The sequence below is a fragment of the Sinohyriopsis cumingii genome, chromosome 7, assembly GCF_028554795.1.
Source record: "Sinohyriopsis cumingii isolate HCF-2022 chromosome 7, ASM2855479v2, whole genome shotgun sequence".
NCBI classification, from domain to species: Eukaryota; Metazoa; Mollusca; class Bivalvia; order Unionida; family Unionidae; genus Sinohyriopsis; species Sinohyriopsis cumingii.
This window is the reverse complement of record NC_142967.1, coordinates 11,165,289-11,189,000: the sequence shown is the minus strand read 5'-3', so window position 1 is coordinate 11,189,000 and position 23,712 is coordinate 11,165,289. Positions and strand designations below refer to the sequence as shown.

At 35.5% G+C, this 23,712-nt stretch overlaps 1 protein-coding gene across 2 annotated transcripts in view; it reads left to right on the top strand.

Moving 5' to 3' along the window:
- Window positions 1-23,712, top strand: part of LOC149794732 (serine/threonine-protein kinase 10-like) — a 202,508-nt gene that overhangs the window by 124,830 nt on the left and 53,966 nt on the right. The gene's annotated exons all lie outside the window — the stretch shown is intronic.

Below are 23,712 nucleotides of genomic sequence, written 5' to 3'. Positions count from 1 at the left end.
GCTACAGTTAAAATTCTTTATAACATGTCAAAGTGGACTGGGATTTATATAACATTATGACTGAGATATTTATTTCCAAATTCATCATGTATTTTTCAAAATGTTTATGTACGTATCTGTGTTTGATGTACATGTTGTTTATATTGGACATACATGAAGCAAACAATTTATACTGGTATAATTACTGTCCAAAACATTTATTTCAACATGTGTGTAATAGTAATTATATTTTCAAACTACATTCAAATTTGCCTGGGGAAATTAAACTTAAATGTTTCAACAGAAAAACAACTTGTCCAAGAACAAAATAAACAATCTTTACTGTACAATTATATTTTTATACCTTAAATTATAATAAAAATTGTCATAAACATGCCTCTGGCCTTAAGGCACTGATAGGTAGGACCTTATTGGTAACATTTTAAAAAAACAGAGTTCATCATTTTTGTAAGAAACAGACTATTTAAAAGCCCCAAGACCCTTTTAACTTGAACATAAAAGTATACATCTCACGATAAAAGGTTGCCTCCATTAGTTGCATCTTATTACATACAAGAGGGCCTATTATACATTTCCAATTCTCTGAAGGAGTCAGTACTAAAATAAATAATTGAAACCATTAAGGAAGTAAAATTATATAACAACATTTTTTGTGTTAGGCATAATTTGTCTTAAGTTTTAAAAAAAATAATGATTTAGTCTTCATGCTTACTGGGAGAAATCATAAATCTGTTGTGAAAGAGAAAAGTCAAAACTTGTTCTACCTATAAGTGAGTATATGTTGTTTATGCAGCAGATGATGATGGGCTTCTGATAATTTACACTTGAAGCATGGTTTCTGACAAACAGTAGTGTTCTATACTTCAGCAGGTGATCATCATCAGACACTCATATCCCATTTTTGTGGTAATTGTGTAGTAATGTTATTGGCACTAATGGTCAAAGACAAAGAGATTATAGGATAGAACATTGCCAGGAAACCCTATACACACATTCATCCCATGGTCTAGTTGGTTGTGAATGAAGATGGTACCACTTGGACATCCAGTATGGCCACCATAGTGACCATCTTGAAAATCTTGTTACTGCAACTCCTCCTGAATGGATAGTCATACCAATGTGGGATTTTCAATAAGTGACTACTTATGTATAGTTAGCCATATTTGAAAATGGTGCCAATCTGATGTCCAATATGGCCACCACAGTGGCCATCTTGAAAAGTATTATCACTGTTCTTCATGAATGGAAAGTGCTTTAGACATTGGATTTTCTCTTAAACACTCATTAATATGTATAATCAGTTCTAAAATGGTGTCAACCTGGTGTCCAATATGGCTACAACAGTGGCTATCTTGAAAATATTGTTATCACAATTTCTGAATGGATACTCATAGCAACTTCTTGTGATGTCTTGTTGGCTGTAATGGTGCCGATCAGACATTCATTATGCCTGCCACAGTGGCCATCTTGAAAATCTTGTCAGTATTTCTCTTGAATGTATGAATAGTCATAACAGTATTGAGTTTTCATTGAAAGGCTTCTTATGATGTTTAGTTGGCAGTAAATGAAACTGTTGCCAATGCAGCTTCTGACATGACTGCTACAGTGGTCATCTTGAAAGTCTTGTTATCACTACTTCTCTCAAATGTCTGATGATATCCACATTGTGCTTTCTTGAACAGACTTCATATGCTGTCTAGTTGGTACTAAATGGAAATGATTTGAATATGCTATCAAATATGGGCACCATAGCATCTATCTTGAAAATCTTATTGTTGCTCATCCAAAACTAAGTCATATCAACATGGTGTTTTCAGCAGAAGACTTCTTATGACGCCTTGTTATTGTTAATGAAAAAGGGGCAGCGTTGACATCCAGTATGACCACCAAAGCAGCCAATTTGAAAATCTAATTGCTCAAGGCTATCAAACATGGTTTTAACACTGCAGATTAAAAGAACAAATGGTCCTATCCTGAATTTTTGGAAATTCTTTTTAGCCAGGTTAGCATCATTCCCTTCTTGGGACTCTTGTTTAGAACATTCCTTATTAATATGCTTTCTTTATTTTCTTTTTTCTTTTCTTTCCTACTTACTTTTAAATTGGATGGAAAAAAAATTGATACCTTCTGCTGACTAGCACTGACTAGTTATAGACCTTTTACCTGATATGGGGAAATGTATATGTGGTTCTGTTTTTAGCCCCACTCATCAAAGACCAGAAGAACTTATGGAATGGCCTTTTGTTCATTGTTCATCTGTCAGTAACAACAAGTTTGTTATCACTGCTTGCCATAAGTTACGTGGTCAATAGCCATAAGACTTTACACAAACATTTGTCTCAAGGTCTTGTTGCTGTTACATGAAATTGATACCACTTTGACATCTAATCTTATTAAAGCCACTGCTTCTATACTGATTATCTAATTGACATGGGGTTTCCACCAGAAAAGCTTCTTATTCATATTTTGAATGGATTGTCTAATTGACATGGGGTTTCCACCAGAAAAGCTTCATATTCATATTTTGAATGGATTGTCTAATTGACATGGGATTTCCACCAGAAAAGCTTCATATTCATATTTTGAATGGATTGTCAAATTGACATGGGGTTTCCACCAGAAAAGCTTCATATTCATATTTTGAATGGATTATCTTATTGACATGGGGTTTCCACCAGAAAAGCTTCATATTCATATTTTGAATGGATTGTCTAATAGACATGGGGTTTCCACCAGAAAAACTTCATATTCATATTTTGAATGGATTGTCAAATTGACATGGGGTTTCCACCAGAAAAGCTTCATATTCATATTTTGAATGGATTGTCAAATTGACATGAGGCTTTAACCAAAACATGATGTCTAGCTGGTCCTAAATGAAAATTATGCCAATTTAAAACCCAAAGTGACTGCATAGGTGGCCATCTTGAAATCCTTGTTATAGCTCCATATCAGAGATGGTTTCGCCAATCAGTAGTTAGAACGAAGAAACCATCTTATTTTGGATTCCTGTGTATTCGTTTCACCTGGTAGAGCATTGGTCCCTATGAGGTACTCTTGGTTACTTTTCAGTATAAACTTAAAATTCTCAAAAAATTTAACCTCACAGAAGTTTAGGTATTATGACTTGATGGTCTTAAAATAATAGCAATGAGTGAAAACCAAAAAGTTTTGTAAAATTCAACAAATAATTTATTTTCCTTGAATGCAAAGTGAAATTTGAAAAATAATTGACAATATTGTGAATTAAATCCACAATAGTCCAGTAAGTTTAATTTATAGTGGTATTCCATACAAGGGCCAATGCTGAAGGTGTTGATGTGCCTGTAGACTCAATGGCCTGAATTGTGATGGTGTGCAACAGTCTTTTGAAGAATCTCAATAATATAATCCAAGATGTCCTTGTTCAAATCGCTTTAATTCCCAGTTAATGGCTCTGTCTAAGAATATTACGGAACACTTTTTGATTCCAGAGAATAATAATTTGAATAAATAATTCTGTTTCAAATCAGGATACTGAACACAACAATAAGATTGATTTTGCTCAAGATCTTACAGCACGAATGAATAATTTCAAGATAAACAAGATTTTAACCGATTCGACCCCGATCCCGTCTGTAGGCGTGATGAGGCTGTACCCTATTTCCGAGCTCTGCAGCATCAAGGTCATTTAAGATACACCAAAGGGGCCCCTGCCAAAATGATCCAAATCATGCCCTGCATTTGCTGAGACTGCTGCTGCCTAAGATAGTGTAAACAAATTATGGATAGTTGGGTACTCACCCAGTCATCCAGACCTTGCTGAGTTTTGCACCACTGGGAACTGTTTTAAGATCAAAATTTGATCTTGCTTGGTCAGTCCCCCACCCCCAATCCCCCATGCAGTAATAAAATATATAATCTTTTTTAATTTTATGGGGATGAGAAGTTGCAAGAATAACAAACTATTTAAATTATGAAAATTGCTAGTCAGATAGGCTATTACTAGCCATGGTCCAGCAGACTAGTCAGACAGGCTGTTACTAGCCATGGTCCAGCAGACTAGTCAGACAGGCTATTACTAGCCATGGTTCAGCAGACTAGCCAGACAGGCTGTTACTAGCCATGGTCCAGCAGACTAGTCAGACAGGCTATTACTAGCCATGGTCCAGCAGACTAGTCAGACAGGCTATTACTAGCCATGGTCCAGCAGACTAGTCAGACAGGCTATTACTAGCCATGGTCCAGCAGACTAGTCAGACAGGCTTTTACTAGCCATGGTCCAGTGGACTAGTGATAGTATGGAGCTCTGCATCTACATGGCATTTTTACTGAAAGATCTGTGATGTCTACAGGGTATTAAAAGAAAATGGTGCCAATCAAACCTCCAACATAGCCACTAGATCTTTTTATCAACATTTCATCAATATTGATGGCCATATTTACATGAAGTTTGCAGCAAAAGATTGTTAATACTGCATGAAAATGATGCTGTTCTGGCCATTTCAGATTGGCTGTAGTGACATGGTGTTTTCACTGTTAAGATTTTATTTGATGTCTGTTTGGTCCTAAATGAAGAAGATTCTGATTTGACATTGATACATTTTCTATTTTATACATCTTGACAATCTTGTTATAGCTGATTTTCCTTAATAGTTGGTTGTAGTTATATCTTTTTTTCTCCTAAAAGACCTTATATCTGGTTGGTCCTAAATGGAATGGTGCTCATCAAAACTCCAAAGTGATGTTCATGATGGTTATCTTGAGTCTTCTTCAGGAACGGTTATATTAGCTGTATATATAATTGGTCCAATGAAAATAGTGCTGATGGGACATTTAAGAATTTGTAAATGTTGCAAAAAATATTTCTAAATGGATTGTCATACTGATGTGGATCCACCCAAATCCCCAGACACCCAACCCCCAGACACCCAAATCCCCAGACACCCAACCCCCAAGCACCCAAATCCCCAGACACCCAACCCCCAGACACCCAAATCCCCAGACACCCAACCCCCAAACAATTGGTACTTTCTTGCAATATATAGTTACACCTATGAGTGACTGCCTTTTGCAGCCGTCCTGAAAATGTTCATATTGCTAATTATTCTGAATAGATGTTTGCATCAGCATGTAGTCTTCACTTAAATACAGTGGTATTATGTAGCTTATCCTTATTTAATATCCAGCATGGCACAATACCTATCTCTAAAATATTTAATATCCAGCATGGCACAATACCTATCTCTAAAATATTTAATATCCAGTATGGCACAATACCTATCTCTAAAATATTTAATATCCAGCATGGCACAATACCTATCTCTAAAATATTTAATATCCAGCATGGCACAATACCTATCTCTAAAATATTTAATATCCAGTATGGCACAATACCTATCTCTAAAATATTTAATATCCAGTATGGCACAATACCTATCTCTAAAATATTTAATATCCAGTATGGCACAATACCTATCTCTAAAATATTTAATATCCAGCATGGCACAATACCTATCTCTAAAATATTTAATATCCAGCATGGCACAATACCTATCTCTAAAATATTTAATATCCAGTATGGCACAATACCTATCTCTAAAATATTTAATATCCAGCATAGCACAATACCTATCTCTAAAATATATAATATCCAGTATGGCACAATACCTGTCTCTAAAATATTTAATATCCAGCATGGCACAATACCTATCTCTAAAATATTTAATATCCAGCATAGCACAATACCTATCTCTAAAATATTTAATATCCAGTATGGCACAATACCTATCTCTAAAATATTTAATATCCAGTATGGCACAATACCTATCTCTAAAATATTTAATATCCAGTATGGCACAATACCTATCTCTAAAATATTTAATATCCAGCATGGCACAATACCTATCTCTAAAATATTTAATATCCAGCATGGCACAATACCTATCTCTAAAATATTTAATATCCAGTATGGCACAATACCTATCTCTAAAATATTTAATATCCAGCATAGCACAATACCTATCTCTAAAATATATAATATCCAGTATGGCACAATACCTGTCTCTAAAATATTTAATATCCAGCATGGCACAATACCTATCTCTAAAATATTTAATATCCAGCATAGCACAATACCTATCTCTAAAATATTTAATATCCAGCATGGCACAATACCTATCTCTAAAATATTTAATATCCAGCATGGCACAATACCTATCTCTAAAATATTTAATATCCAGCATGGCACAATACCTGTCTCTAAAATATTTAATATCCAGCATGGCACAATACATATCTCTAAAATATATAATATCCAGTATGGCACAATACCTATCTCTAAAATCATTTAATATCCAGCATAGCACAATACCTATCTCTAAAATATTTAATATCCAGTATGGCACAATACCTATCTCTAAAATCATTTAATATCCAGCATGGCACAGTACCTATCTCTAAAATCATTTAATATCCAGCATAGCACAATACCTATCTCTAAAATATTTAATATCCAGTATGGCACAATACCTATCTCTAAAATATATAATATCCAGCATGGCACAGTACCTATCTCTAAAATATTTAATATCCAGCATGGCACAATACCTATCTCTAAAATATTTAATATCCAGCATGGCACAATACCTATCTCTAAAACATTTAATATCCAGCATGGCACAATACCTATCTCTAAAATATATAATATCCAGTATGGCACAATACCTATCTCTAAAAATATTTAATATCCAGTATGGCACAATACCTATCTCTAAAATATATAATATCCAGTATGGCACAATACCTATCTCTAAAATCATTTAATATCCAGCATAGCACAATACCTTTCTCTAAAATATTTAATATCCAGCATGGCACAATACCTATCTCTAAAATCATTTAATATCCAGCATGGCACAATACCTATCTCTAAAATATTTAATATCCAGCATAGCACAATACCTATCTCTAAAATATTTAATATCCAGCATGGCACAATACCTATCTCTAAAATCTTGTTAGTTTTCTTGCTTGAATGGTGGCATGGTTTTTTTTTATTACAATACTTCTTGGAATATTTAATTAGTTCAGAATAAAAATGGTGCAGATATGACAAACATATGCATACTTCTGTAAAGGTGTTTTGAAAACAAAGTCAAAGGTCATTGCTTGCATCTTGTACTTCATGGAGCACGGTCTTATACACGTACAAATGAAATTTGACCAGATTTTGTATTTATTTGCATTCCAATGAACAAGTTGATAGTCTGCACTCTGACATTGATTTTAAGGTCAATGGTGTTGACTTAAATTTTCAGCAGCACTAACTTGTGAGCATAATATCACAAACAAGTTCTGATAGATTTATCATTAAACCCATTTTGTGGACAAATCACTGTACTCCTGTGATTTTAAAGTTATTGCCCCTTTGACTTGGAGACTGATGTATTTTATAACAAAATCTTGTGAATGTAACTAATCTTACTGTTTTCAGGAAATTTTGTCATCATTTTAAGGTGCACATTTCAACAAATTACCTGCCCTCACACTTTTTTGTTAGAGTTGTTGCTCTTTTCATCTTGTAGCCTAATGAAGACTATGATAGAATCTTGTGAATGCTACTAACCCCAGTTTTTGATAGGTCATTGTTAAACTGGTTATACATTATGGTCATCATTTCAAAATGTGCATATCGCCAAATCACTGTTCCTGTGATTTTATTAGAGTTATCACTCTTGTTGACTAGTTCCTAAATATAGTGATGACATAATAGTTTGGACACATTTAGTCTCATAGTTTTTAGTGCATTGCCATGGAGCTTTGTCATAGTCATCATATGAAGATGTACTTGTCAGCAAAACTACTATGGTCTTTAAAATTTTTGAAGAGTTATGTACCTTTTTTGTCTAGCAGTTGAAATAAGTATAAAACCTAATCTTGTAAACACAAACCATCTTGGATTTTTGCATGGATAGCAATGAAAATTTGTATATATTATGGTCATCATCTAAAGATGCTCATATTAACAAATCTTTTTGCTCCCATGGTTTTAGTAAGAGTTATTGCCCCTTTTTATTTGAGCTGCATGTTACATATGACAAAAGTTTGTCAGTGCAATTGCTGTTGCAGTTTTAAGTGGATTGATGTGAAACTTGGTACATATTAGGATTATCATTAGAAAATATGCTAGTTGACCAGTCACTGTAACATAATATTTTCAGATTGTTGCACTTTTTTGAGTATAGATACGATTTCCATTGTGGAGATACTGGTGGGATGCCAGAGAGGTGGGGGTATATTCACACAAGCAAATTCCTCTCCATTTCTCAAGTTCTGATGTTTTGTATTTCCAGTGTTTAAGGAGGTTTGCCATCTATGTTCCTGTACTGAAGAAATATGCTGAAAATCTCAACTACACATTATCATTGTGGTAAAATGTCTTCTGAAATAATTGATTCCCAGACTTTGTATAAATAATCATTTATCATCTATATTGATTGATTAACCAATTATCAGATTAATTATGCCAGCCAGAGTGCCTGCTGTTCATGCACATGGCATGGCACATACCCAGAGCTTACGTTTTGTACACCAATAGATCAGAATTTATGCTGATTTCTTGTAATTAAATGTAGAATGAATATCATAGACTCTGATTTGCTGGTGCATTGGGTGGCTAATGATCCAGTTCTTGTGTAATCTTTAGTCCAAAATATGCAGCAGAAAATGTATAAAATTGAAATGTTTCTTTTTATTCATAGCTCAGTTTTATTGATTTGAGAATACATTTGAAGGTAATTATGATTGGAAAGTAAGTAGAAAGGAATAAAAGAGATAATCATGTGGAGTTTTTTTCCTGTATGTATGTATGTGTATGTGTGTGTGTGTGTGTCTGTGTCTGTATGTATGTATGTATGTATGTATGTATGTATGTATGTATGTATGTATGTATGATTGACTGATTTACTTACTGCAGTGGGGCCCCGAGTGGCTGAGTGGTCTAAAGTGCTCTTCGTTACGGATCACTGCCATCTCACCTCTGTCTGCGTGGGTTCAAGTCTCGGATTCAGCCATTGTGGGTATGTGAGAAAGCTTGCCAGTAGCTTCTCGTGGGTCGGTAGTTCTTTCCGGGATTTTCCCTGGTTCTTCCTCCACCATTAATACTGGCCGCCATGTATAGCCTATCTTGTGCTGAAAAATGGTGTTAAACCCCACAACAACAACAACAACAACAACAACAACTTATTGCAGTAGGCATTTTGGGATGTAGGTGGATTCATATATATTGGACAGCTTATCAGATTCTATTAATATGCATTGGTTTTCACTGTTGTTAGGCTTGCAAAGAGAGATTTTGATGGGTAAATTTGTTATTGCAGAAGAATTCTGTAGTAGTTTATATTTATGTGGTTTTAAACATGAAAAGTCATGCCATGCAGCAGACAAAATGCAGATACAGCATTATTGACCTTCTTGACATTAAAGAGGTTGATATGACGTGAAGAACGGCATACGTAAGCAATAATTTCAGAGTAAATAAAATGCCCAGAAACTCTGAATTAAGCATGGATGTTGATCCTTTTCAGTGTTTAACTGGTGTATTTAAAAATAATACTTCATCTTAATGTATAATATTGCCACTAGACAAATCTTTTTCAGACATAATATTTTATGTTATCTGATACTGAATACAAATACAATGCATGTTGTAGTTTAGCAGTGTCTGTTTTATATTTAAGTAAATTTATAATGAATGACTTATTTTTTTCTATTTAAAGAATAAGAAGTAATTTTGTACAGAAAAGTCAACTAGGAATTATTAATTTTGCTTCTTAAACTGTGAAGAATATTTGTGAAAATAAAGTCATTTTAATCTTTTACAAAATTACATTTGCAGAAACTTAATTGTGTCCCTTTTTTATATTCACTTTCATACTCCTCACCCCATGTTGTCAAATTATCATCATTTTGTAGTTACCAGATTGAAAAGTTTGTCAGGGACATAACAGCTTCTAAAATGTACACTTGTTGCTTAAATGAGTTGGTCTTTGAGATAAAGATAAAACAGAACATTAACAGGACCACTGACCTTGACCAGGATGGTACACTGTACCTTTGCATTAGCCAGAACCAAGAGTTCTGACCTTGACCAGGATGGTACACTGTACCTTTGCATTAGCCAGAACCAAGAGTTCTGACCTTGACCAGGATGGTACACTGTACCTTTGCATTAGCCAGAACCAAGAGTTCTGACCTTGACCAGGATGGTACACTGTACCTTTGCATTAGCCAGAACCAAGAGTTGAATCTGAGACCACTGAGATACAGAACAAGGCAAGTATGTTGCTGCTGCATTATTTACATCCACTGTACAATTCTAGCTTTGCATGTCGCACATTGACATCCTGACACTTTCTTGTCCTTTAGCTAACAAAGTTGAAGGGGATATAGTATTTTTCCCCATCAGGAGGTCTTACTTCACTCGTAAGTAAGATCAAAATTTGACCATGGTATGGATCAGCTTGTAAATCTAATATGCAGGTGCTTGATTTGATACATAGTCTGGGTTCTTTTAGATTTTCCCCTTCAGAAAGCCTCATTGTTGAGGTGAATGAACCATCAGTGTATCTCAGACAATTTAAATTGGCTCTCCAGTGTGCTACCAAATCCATCTAACTCTGTATAGTATGTAGTGTTTAGGCCCAAATATGAAACCTTTCACATTCAGAAAAAATTCCAACGAGAGTCCTGCTAAGATGGAATAACAACACAAAATATTGTTGTAAAAACTAAGAGAAAGCCTTTTTCTGATTTTGTTTGGATGATGTATATATATGAACAAATTTTCCTTTCATTCTGAGGAATTTAAGAAGCTGTACACTCTACATAATCAATAATAAATTGTGTTAATGTCCCTGGGGAATAATGTGATCTGAAAGCATCCATCGATTCTATGTTTAACACTCAAAACATATAATTGTGAATAATTATTGTTTAAAAAAATGTTGAAAGTGGAATATTGCAGCATTATCAAATCACATACAACCATACACATTTTAATTTTGTTGTATGGATTTACTCCACCAGCTTTGTGCCAGTATGTTTGACAAATATGAAAAGAAATAGTTAAATGTAATTAATTCAGTTAATGTATTATTTTACAAATTAATTATTTAACTGATAGGTATGAAACGAGAAATTTTGGACATAGCGCTTTACTTTAAAATTTGACATTCCAAATGTTTGAGTTTCTCCACAATTAAAATTTTGATCAAATTTGAAGATGACGTTTTACAGTTCTAAAATAGATCCTGATTTGGATGCTAGCATGAATATGTTGCAAATCTTGTAATTGCTACTTCTTCTGAGAAGATGATCTGTATATGGTAACTAGATGAAAATGGTGCCATTCTGAACTCCACCTTTGCCATCTTGAAAACCATCGTACGTCTGTTTCCCATGGGCTTACATCATTGTTGTAACCACATGGGTTTACCAGTGAAGACTGCTTATGAGATATATTTGGTTCTAAAGAAACTGATTATAACCTCCTATCCAACATGGACTCCCTGGTGGCCATCTTGCAAATCTTATCACTTCTCAATAGATGGTCATATTGAGGTATTCATTGAAATACTTTTCATGATATTCTTATTGTCCAAAATGAAAACCTTGTCATCATTTTTCCATCTGAACAGAGCTATGTCAACATACGTTCTTAATAATAAGCAGTTGATTCTTAATAAAAAAATGGTGTCAATGTGACCTTCCAACATTGCAGCGACATGGGCCAGCATGGAGATCTTAGGCTGCTCCTCATGAATGGATGGTCATATTGACATTGCATTTTTACAGAAACATCTTATGCTGTATAGTTGGTCCAGTAGTAAAATGTTGATCTGTAAATGAAAATGGCTGCCTTAGTGGCCATCTTGATATAATCTAATGTGAGCTTCACCTTAATGGATGATCATATTGGCATGAGGTTTTCACTTGAGCCACTCACTCACTCATCCCTCATCATGCCTCTGGTGGCACATAGGGCTTCCATGAGAAAGTACCACTATTGATAACCTGTAGCCCAATGTGTGATGGTGTACCATGTCAGGCTGCATTCCTTCATCTCTTTCTGTGTAGTTCTTCTCCAGGTCTCTTTTGAGCCTTTTTCAAGTCCCATCCAAGTTTAGTGGCGGGCTGTGCCTCCAGTGACATTGGGCATACATGCACCATCTGGTTCTTGACATTGCTTTGGTAAATCCTCCGCTTGTTCTTGAGCCTGAGTTGTTTTGACTTCCATATGCATTGCACTTTATGCTGTAACAAAATATAGCTAATCCTGAAAGAAAATGGTGCTCACCACCAACATGGCAACCAAAGAGGTCATATAAAAGGTCTTGCTATAACTACACTTTAAGGAATTGTGGCATGAGCCTGAAATTTTCCCTGAAATGCTTCTTGTGTTATGTAATTTGATCTAAAATGAAATTAGTGCAGGTTTAATCCCAGACATATCCATGCCATTGGAAACAAGTTTTAAATTCAAACATACTGGTAAACATGACAGCACAAGTATGAATGGATTTACTATTTTAAAGTTTTTGGGAGCTTTTGTGCTTATATGTTAGCAGATAGTCTGACAAAGTTAGCACTTTTTATATGCCCTATATAGTGGAGCATATACTACTGCATCATGCCATGATGTGAATCAATCCATTCATCTGTCAGTATCATGCCATGATATGAATCAATCCATTCATCTGTCAGTATCATGCCATGATGTGAATCAATCCATTCATCTGTCAGTATCATGCCATGATGTGAATCAATCCATTCATCTGTCAGTATCATGCCATGATGTTATGCCATGATGTGAATCAATCCATTCATCTGTCAGTATCATGCCATGATGTGAATCAATCCATTCATCTGTCAGTATCATGCCATGATGTGAATCAATCCATTCATCGGTCAGTATCATGCCATGATATGAATCAATCCATTCATCTGTCAGTATCCTGCCATGATGTGAATCAATCCATTCATCTGTCAGTATCATGCCATGATGTGAATCAATCCATTCATCTGTCAGTATCATGCCATGATATGAATCAATCCATTCATCTGTCAATATCATGCCATGATGTGAATCAATCCATTCATCTGTCAGTATCATGCCATGATGTGAATCAATCCATTCATCTGTCAATATCATGCCATGATGTGAATCAATCCATTCATCTGTCAGTATCATGCCATGATGTGAGTCAATCCATTCATCTGTCAGTATCATGCCGTGATATGAATCAATCCATTCATCTGTCAATATCATGCCATGATGTGAATCAATCCATTCATCTGTCAGTATCATGCCATGATATGAATCAATCCATTCATCTGTCAATATCATGTCATGATGTGAATCAATCCATTCATTTGTCAGTATCATGCCATGATGTGAATCAATCCATTCATCTGTCAGTATCATGCCATGATGTGAATCAATCCATTCATCTGTCAGTATCATGCCATGATATGAATCAATCCATTCATCTGTAAATAGCATGCCATGATGTGAATCAATCTATTCATTTGTCAGTATTATGCCATGATGTGACTCAATCCATTCATCTGTCAGTATCATGCCATGATATGAATCAATCCATTCAGATATGTCAGTTTCATGCCATGATATGAATCAATCCATTCATCTGTCAGTTTCATGCCATGATGTGAATCAATACATTCATCTATCAGTTTCCTATTTCATTTCTGCATAAGAACTTGAGTTCACCACCAGCTACCATTGGTAGACTTTGTAAGTTGCTTGCACTGGATGCAAGGAAGACACTTGTTGCTATCATCATCATCATCAGTCTCATGACCTAGTGTGGTTGTTGAGGCACTGTGCTGCTGAACATCTGATTAGTTCCCTCCACTTGTCTCAATCATGTGCCAATGCCTGTGTCTCAGCAAAACTTTTTCTGGTCCATTCTGTGATGTTGTCAGTCCACTTTTTTCTCTGTCTACCTCTCCTTCTGCCACCCTGGACGCTGCCCTGCAGGACTGTTGTGGATAGACTGTTGGCTCTAGTGACATGGCCATACCATTTCAGCTTTCTCTTTTTGATGGTGGTGAGGAGGTCCTCATATTGGCCTACTTTGTGCCTGATGGTGTTATGCACTTCTTCATTTGTGATGTGGTCCATGTAAGAGATGCCAAGGATGGTTCTATGATGTTGCTATAAGGCTTGAAAACTCAAAGGTCAAGGTCACAGGGACTGAAAGATGGAAATTTAGTTAACATTGACTAATGTAAATTATTTTTCAACTACTGTGACTAAACTCTGGAAAGCTTGCACTCAAGATAAGGAAGACACTCATTTTGAACTTAAAAGGTGAAAAGTCAAGATCACTGGGACTGAAACAAAAAGGATTTTCACAAAACTAAGATTCTGTACTACATGCCTTGATGAAATTTTGTTGATGGCTTGCATTTGAGACAAGGAAGACACCTATTACTTTTTGGATTAAAGGTCCAGGGTCAAGGTCAGTTGGATTCTAAGAAGAGAACGATTTCTACAGAATAACTGAAATCTCTGCCAAAACCAAACATTTTGTATGGCATGCATTTGAGACCTGAAAGGCCACCTTTAGATTTTGGGGACATTTTGTCAAAGTTTAAGGTCAGTGTGGCTTAAAGAAATGAAAAATGGTTTCAGCAGTGTACCATAATCAATGAGTTCCCCATTGCTTTAGCTCTGCTGGTGAGAGAGCTGATGGGATGGCCTGTTATCCATGCTTTGTTGCCAGATGTCCATCAAGTGTCATAGATCTGCCCCATAGTACAAGTTACCTGCCTGTACTACTTGGAGGATCGCCATATGAGCATGAGGTTTTCATGAAAGGCATCTTATGATGACTAGTTGGTCATATATGAATTCAGTGTTGATCCGACATTCAACATGGTTAACACAGCAGCTGTCTTGACAGTCTTGTTATTGCTGTTTCCCCTGAATGGGGAAGTCATATCCAATTTGGGTTTTGTCTGGAATACTTTGCATGGTGGACTTAAATCAGAAGTGTGCTGATTTGAAATCCAGTATGACTGCCACAATTATTTTTTAAAATTTTGTTATTGCTACTATGAAAAGTCATACCAGTATTGGGTTTTCACTGCAAGAATTCTTTTAATGTCTAGCTGATCCTGAATGAATATGATAACAATTTGACATCCAATATTACCCCATGGCACCCATCTTGAATCTTATTACTGCTCCTCATAACGGAAAATAAAATTAACATGGAGTTTTCATCAGAAGACTTCTGATGATATCTTATTGCTCATAAATGAAAATAAGTCAGACTGACCTTAAATCTGGCTGCCATGGCAGCAATCTTTAAAATCTTCTCACAGTATGTAGTTGGCCCAGAGTGAAATTGAGTGATATCTGACATCCAATATGGCCACTTTAGTGGCAGTTTTGAAAATCTTGTTTTAGCAACTGTTCCAGAATTGATGCTCATATCAATATAGGGTTTTCACCAACAGACTTCTTATGATATCTAGTAAATGAAAATGGTGCTCTGCAGTTATTCAATTTGCTGCCACAATGGACATGTTGAATATCATGTCACTATTTCATCTAAATAGATGGTCATATTTGCATTGGGTTTAACCACAAGTCTTGTAATGCAGTATGGTTTATCCTAAATTAAAATTGTCATGATCTTAAATCCAGTATGGCCATCACAGTAGTTAATATGAAAAAATCTTAAATCCAGTATGGCCACCACAGTAGTTAATATGAACAAATCTTAAATCCAATATGACTACCACAGTAGTTAATATGAAAAAGTCTTAAATCCAGTATGGCCTCCACAGTAGTTAATATCAAAAAATCTTATTGCTGAAGAATATCAGTGATAGTTTGAACACTCAGCAGTTAAAAGTTGAAATGGTCTTACCTTGAATTCCTTGAAATTCTTTTCAGTCAGTACAATGTAAGTTATTTGAAGGGCTTTTGTTTATGATTTTAAATGAAACTTGGTAAATATTATGGTCATAACGTGAAAGTTGACATATCAGCAAATCAATTTGTTGCAGTTGTTGCCCTTTTTGTCTTGTAACAGTGTTTTGACGGATTGCCATGAAATTTAGTATTGGGAAGAAGTGGTCTAGGTAGGCAAACTAATTAACATTACATCCTATCTTGCCAGGAAAGAGCACTGATATGATAATATTTCATTGTTCTTTTACAGATAATGAATTCTGGTTGCATTTCTGGCATTTGTTTTTCACTTTGATTGTAAGAATTTGGCATTTGGTTCATTGTTTAAATATACTTCTGCTGGTGTCAAGTCTAGCTAATAACTTTTTGTGAGCAAAATCCAGTTCTGATATCAATATTGTTTCATAATATAAAGGTTTATGGTGACAACAGAATGTATCACCAAAATAATATACATCAAATTGTGATATCAAGCTGATATCCCATAGTTTCTTTCAAAAATGCTTGTTGCAGTCTGGACACCATAACTCCAAATATAGTGATGATTGCCTTAAGTATGTAATGGGGCCGAATCACATAGACTGGTGCAGGATTTTAATTATGAAGTACTCCAGTTGTAGGTAAGAAGACGTGACTGACCAAAATGAGATTATTAAGGGGAGATATGCCATTGAATTAAAGTGAAACTTCTAGAAAATTTCAAACTCAGATGTAAGAGACGTTGACCACATTATCACATTGAATGTAAACCTGCACAGTTTACAGGAAATGGGAGGACAAAGATAATGATCCACATAAATATTTAGACACTTTATACCACACAGGCTTATACACTCCATTGAGAATAGAAATTGATGTACATGACTGTTTTGTCTACTGTAGTATACTTTCCAGTGGTGCTGTTGTAGGGTTTAACGCCATTTTTCAGCACAAGATAGGCCATACATGGCAGCCAGTATAAATGGTGGAGGAAGAACCCGGGAAAACACAGGAAAGAACCATTGACCCATGTAAAGCTACTGGCAAGCTTTCTCACGTACCCATTTTGGCTGAGCCCGAGACTCAAACCCACGCAGACAGAGATGAGATGGCAGTGATCCGTAATGGAGAGCGCTTTAGACCACTTGGCCACTTGGGGGGCCCCCCAGTTGTAAATGTAAAAGAAGTCTGCATTCACAAGTCAGCTTGATGTAACACAAGGATGTTCACTGAGTTTACACTTACCAAAGTGATCCATTAGTCTGCAGTTCACTTTGTACAAAACTGCTTGATCACAAGTTGTGCATGTGTCAGCTGTTTTTATTGCTACCAGTTGGCAATGCTTCAGTTAATCCAAGTGATGATTAGTGTGATCAGAGATGTTTCACAGCTAAATGGTTAATTTCTTTAGGGCAGGTTAAAATTCCTTAGTTTATATTTCGATTTAATTTTTTTGCTTTTTGTTAAGCTGTAAAAAACTTTCTTGATGTCCAGAAGTTTTAAAAATTATTACAAATATTGAAAATATTGCATCTGGATTATTCCACAAACACATATGGCCACAATAAATGTTGAAAAAGAAATGTTCAGTAACTTCTTCACAAACCAGTGTACATAATTTTACAAATTCTTACAAAAATCATTCTAGCATGGAAGACCTTTTAAATTTGTACAAACCAGTTCTTATAGAAACCATTCTGGCATGGAAGGCCTTTTACATTTGTACAAACCAATGTACATAATTTTACCAGTTCTTATAGAAACCATTCTAGCATGGACAGCCTTTTAAATTTTTACAAACCAGTGTACATAATTTTACCAGTTCTTACAGAAACCATTCTAGCCTGGAGGGCCTTTTAAATTTGTACCAATGGTGCTGATTTGCTGTTCTGACAAAGTGTCATGGCATAAATACCTTTGTTTACACAAATGATGTTTCATTATTCATTGTGACCATTGTTGCTAAAATAAGAAAAAACTTTTTCATGGCTTTACAAAGAAAGATCAGTAGTTGACAAGATTTCATGGCTTTGCAAACACTGACGTGTATTTGACCGAATTTCACGAAGTATCCTGTTTGTACAGATGATGCTTATATGCCTTCTCTTATGGCCGCCATGACTAAAAATTTATTAAAATGTTTGAAAGTGTCATAGTACGGTGTTCTCTTGGTCAGATGTCTTGGTATTTGACTGTTAGGTACAATAGTTGCAAAACACTTTTGACTCTTGTTTTCCATATATACTTTGTTATAATTTTTTTGTGTGTAAAACTGCAAACAACAAAGTTCCTGATCTGAAGTACCAGTAGCTTAATGCACTTGCAGATCATGGTCTCTTTTTGTTTTACTGGTTACTCCTAACAAACTGCACAGACCCAGATCTGTCGGAGCATATGTGCAGTTAGCAGTTGACTCGTCTTATAAGTGAGTATATATATGGTACTGCTTCATTCCAGTAAAATGATTTCCTATTTTGTCAATACAGTAAGAAAAAGTGGAATATGAACAAACTTCATTAAGTAAAAATTGTTCTTATTTCCAGCCTTAGATAGTTATATAAATACAGTTATTTACAGCAGCATCCCAAACCTAAGAATTTCAGAGTTTTAAATTACCAAGTTGAATGTATTCTTCGTTAATAAATCCCCCAACAAAATATGCCTTAGCCTCTGTAATCCCTGAGTTCTTGATGGAATTGAACAAAAAAAAAATTATTTTTCTTTTGGTGGTCCTTTTGCTTTGACATATGTACACATGCATAATAACAGCCTCTCTCTCTCTCTATATATATATATCTATATATATATCTCTGTATAGATATATATATATACACACACACACACATATGTATGTGTGTGTGTGTGTGTGTGTGTGTATATATATATATATATATATATATATATATATATATATATATATATATATATATATATATATATGCACACAAAAAATCTGAGTTGTATCCAGATAACCAACATCATTGGTATATTGTTGTAGTGTTAGATGGTATAATGCATAACACAATAATTTCTGGCATCTCTCACTTGGGACACTGGCCAAAGATTCATTACCATCTCTTGTTCCTGCAGAGGCAGGGAGTGGCTTCTTCATCAGAATTCTTACAAGTAGAGATGAATTGTATATGGGCTTCTGATCAAAGATGGGGCTCAATTGATTTTTCTCTAATACTGTAAATGTGACCCAATCTTGAATGGCATGCATGCCAACAAACTCAGGGCCACATATTTCAAACTGTCATGGTTTAATTGGATAGTTAGGCTGGTGGAGTTCATTGACCATTTGCTTAGGCTGTGTGTGGTGCAAATAGTTTGTGTAGAATTATAAGGCTGGATTAATAGCAAGTGCTGTCCTGTTGCATAGAAGTTTGAATTTCTTGGAAATGGACAAGAGTTTTAGTTTGTGATGGTTCAGTAGGTGGGACATTTTTATTTATATTGACATCATGAAAGGTGTGCTTAAATACTGCTTTAAGCCCATAACAATAACAACAACAACAACAACAGTATGAAGGATATTTTTTTGTCCAAGCTGTATTTCTCTGTGTCATTACTCTGTAGTATAGATGGATGACTAACATCTTATCTCTGTGCAGCAAAAGAATCATGTAAGTGAACTTGAATGTAACAGTTACTGTCACCCACTGTGTTCCTCAGGATGATGAAGTCATTATTCTAGGAAGCAAGGGAATGCGTGTAGTAAGAAAATCAATGAGAAAGGGAAGGTTTTTGTAGTTAGCCTGTAGAGTATGTATATGGTCTTGCATATTGACTTGAATGCTAACATGCTGATGAAGAGTGCTGTGGTATAAGGCTGGTGATGCTAGTGTGACTTGGATTTTTCTGTCTGCTGCAGCAACTAGAGCTAGAGGAATAATTGTGTACTGCGACAGATAGTGTTTCTACTATCATGGAAGTAACCTCTCAACAACTGTATCCAGCTATACTGACAAACTTCACACTGGTCTACAAGAAATATCTTTGAATTATTATTGAAGATACCACTTCTGACACCACTTCTTCATGGTTAAATGACAAATAATTTTCATACATCAGAGTGATATACATGTTCGGAAGAAATAGTAAGAGTGCTGGTATGACAAAATCATTTTCTCTCATCGTATGCTTTACAGCAGCTGTTAAATTTTAAATCGGTTACCTTTTAAGTATTTTACAAAGGAATATTCATCAAGGGTTTCAGAACTATCATATAATGTATGGAAGTTTACGTTTGGACACTATCTCCTGTCAGGAGTTTGTGGGCTCGTTTAGACATTTTTCACCTGCAAACTGGCCATATTTTGAAGGTGGTGATGAAAGCATGGATAATGTTCCAAACTCTCACTTAAGTGAAAAATCCTGTGGATCTTGTGGAGTTTCTTTAACTTCTAGCTTCAGTAGCCTGTCCTTGTACCCCATGACAGATGGAGGAGGCCAAGGTAGGCGAGGTTCAATGGCTTCATCTGATGTTGCCAATACAAACTACCTCTGCTGTAATGATTTAAGTTACTTCAAATTCTGTGATCTAGTGGGTCAGGATCTTTGGAAGGAAAATCCAGAACAGGACCATTATAATACCTTTTCAGTGTCAGAAAATGATTTGACAAGCGTGATAGGTTTTCTTGAGAGTCAGCTTGAGGCACATAGAAGCAAGTCAGCAGAAAGTTCCACTGATTTACAAAACTGTATGCAGGATGACCTCAAAAAGGCTATACCACCCAAGGTTACTTTTATATTGGACACGTACTGTCATATATACATGTATGGGTGAGTAAGAAATGTACACATCAGTCTTTTATCCTTATGATATCTTTTATATGCATCATTAGCTGTTCAAGATAATGAAAATGACTTTATTTTATTATTTCTTTAATTGTTCCTTAAATACATATTTTTTCTTGATTTATTTGTGCTCTGAACATGGATATGGAGTTGCAAAATTGTTCTTCTATACAAGTTGAATTTATTAGGATATTGTTGCACTTGAGTCTGACATGGGCACAGTTTCCCAATCCAAAATGTCAGTGTCCTAAATTTAACAAATCCTCATCATTGTAGAGTGTCAGATGTACATATAAATATCCCATGACATGTCAGTCAAGGTTGAACCCTGTTTGGGAAATTTCTAGGAGAGAAATTACTTCATGGCTATTCATGGCAGTCCTGCATTAATTTACTGTATCCTGTCATTTTCCCAGCCAGTCATTCATTTAATTTTTGATACATTTATCCATTCCACTATATATTTCATGGGGTCCTGAGTGGCTCAGTTGTCAGAAATGCTCACTGTAATGGATCGTGCCATCTCACCTATGTCTGTATGGGTCTCGAGATCAGCTTGTGTGGGTACAGGAGAAAGCTTGCCAGTAGCTTCCCATGGGTTGGCAGTTCTTCCCAGGGTTTTTTCCAGGTTCTTCCTCCACCAATCATATTGGCTGCTGAGAAATGGTGTTAAACCCCATAACAACAACAACAACAACAACACCATATTTCAGTCTTACCTGTTATGCAACTATGCAGTCTCAGTATTGATAAACTATCTCCATAAATAAGTCATATGGATGACTTCAAGTTGTGTGTAGTTTTAGTTATTCTGACATATTTTCTTCTTTCACTTTAATCTCTTTTAAATAACCATTTCTCATGAGCTGTCACTACTTCAAAGTCCTTTGCAGATAATTACTTTTTAGAAAGAAAGTTCTATAAGCAACCGCCAGTCTTACAAGGCCACTTTTCACATTTCTCTAAAGTGGCTGCTTAAGATGTGATTGATTGCAGTGAGGGTTGCACATTGTTTTTATACATATTTTATGATTTATTTCAGTTTTTAGTTCACCAGCCTATAATGCTTCCATTGTATGTTGTTTATCATATTAGTCAACAATTACTGTCTTCAGCTTCTCAAAAATCACTGAAACAATTTCATAATTTCAACCTAACATGACAGGAATCGTGCTAGCATGAAAACCTTTTTAAGTTTGTACTAGAGAAGCTGATCTGCTGTCAAGTATGGCCACTCTTCTTAAAAAATAAAAAATAAACTTTAAATGACTTCTCCAAAACAGGATAATTTGACCAAATTTTACAAAAAAGCATCATGACATGAAGGACTTCAAAGTTTGTACAAAATTTGGGGGGCCCCGAGTGGCCAAGTGGTCTAAAGTGCTCTCTGTCATGGATCACTGCCATATCACCTCTGTCTGCATGGGTTCGAGTCTCGGGCTCATCCAGTGTGGATATATGAGAAAGCTTGCCGGTAGCTTCTCGTGGGTCGGTGGTTCTTTCCGGGATTTTCCCTGGTTCTTCCTCCACCATTAATACTGGCCGCCATGTATAGCCTATCTTGTGCTGAAAAATGGCGTTAAACCCCATAACAACAACAACAACAAAATGTGGCGGCTACGGCTACTAAACATAAAAAACCTTTAAACCATTTAATAATATCAGCATAGCGGAAGTTGGTCAGATTTTTCAGGAGCTATTGTGGCATGAAGGTATTTCAGATTTGCACAAATGACTCCAATCCACCATCGAACATTATCGAAAAAAACAGTCAATGAGAATTTGACCAGCTTTGGCAGAAGTTATTTCAGTGTAAAAGCCTAATGGCGCTGATGGGATATGCTTTAAAATTTGGAAGAAAATTGTTAAGTACAACTTTTTCCCCAAAATTGGTCAACCAGTTTCTATGTTTTTACAGGGAGCACTCCGGCACCAGGATCTTTAAGATTTGTTCAGTTGGTGCCAATCTGTCGTCCAATATGACTATCATTACTATAAAAAAATATTGGGAAACCTTTCAAACACCTTGTTTAGAGAGAAGAAAAAAACACTTCAAGTCTTTCATTAAAAAATGAATTAGTTAGCATCCTGGCATGAAGCATATTGTCTTAAATTTTAACCAGTTGAATGTTTTCATAAGATGCTGGTCAGTGCCATCAGTGATAACTGCCATTACTGAAAAGAGTTAAAACTTTAGGTGACTTACTGTTATTCTCAAAAACCACAACATGATTTGACCAAATTTGATGGTAAGCATCCTGGTGCAGAGTGGTTCCTTTTTTTGTTCTCCATGCAATTACTGAAAATAGAAAATATATACAACTTGATAGACCATTCTAGTGGCCTAGTTGTTAGAGCATCCACCTCAGATGCAGAAAGTTGTGGGTTCGAACCCCATCTGAATCATATCAAAGACTTACAAAAATGGTACTAACAGCTGCCGCGCTTGGCACTCAGCATTAAGAGGTTAGTGTTAGGACTGGTCGGCCTGGTTTCAGGATAATGGGACTGGGTGAGACATCATGCTACATGTCTGTGGCATGATACCCCAGTGCAAGACATCACTATAAACTGTTACACTGGAGACATCATAGCGATATGACTGAAAAATTGTTAAAGCTATGTTAAAAATCTAAATCACACACACACACACACACACAACTTGATAAAAAAACAACCACATAACAGAATTTGACCAACTTAATAAAAAGCTTCCTGGTTTGAGAGGCTTTTCAGTATTGAACAGCTACTGATAATGTGCCATCAAATATGAATCAAGATACAAACGTTGAACAAATGCAGATAATGTGCCATCAGATATGAATTAAGATACAAATGTATTGAACAAATTCTGATAAGATGCCATCAAATATGAATTAATATACAATAGTATTGAACAGATACTGATAAGATGCCATCAAATATGAATTAAGAAACATTAGTAT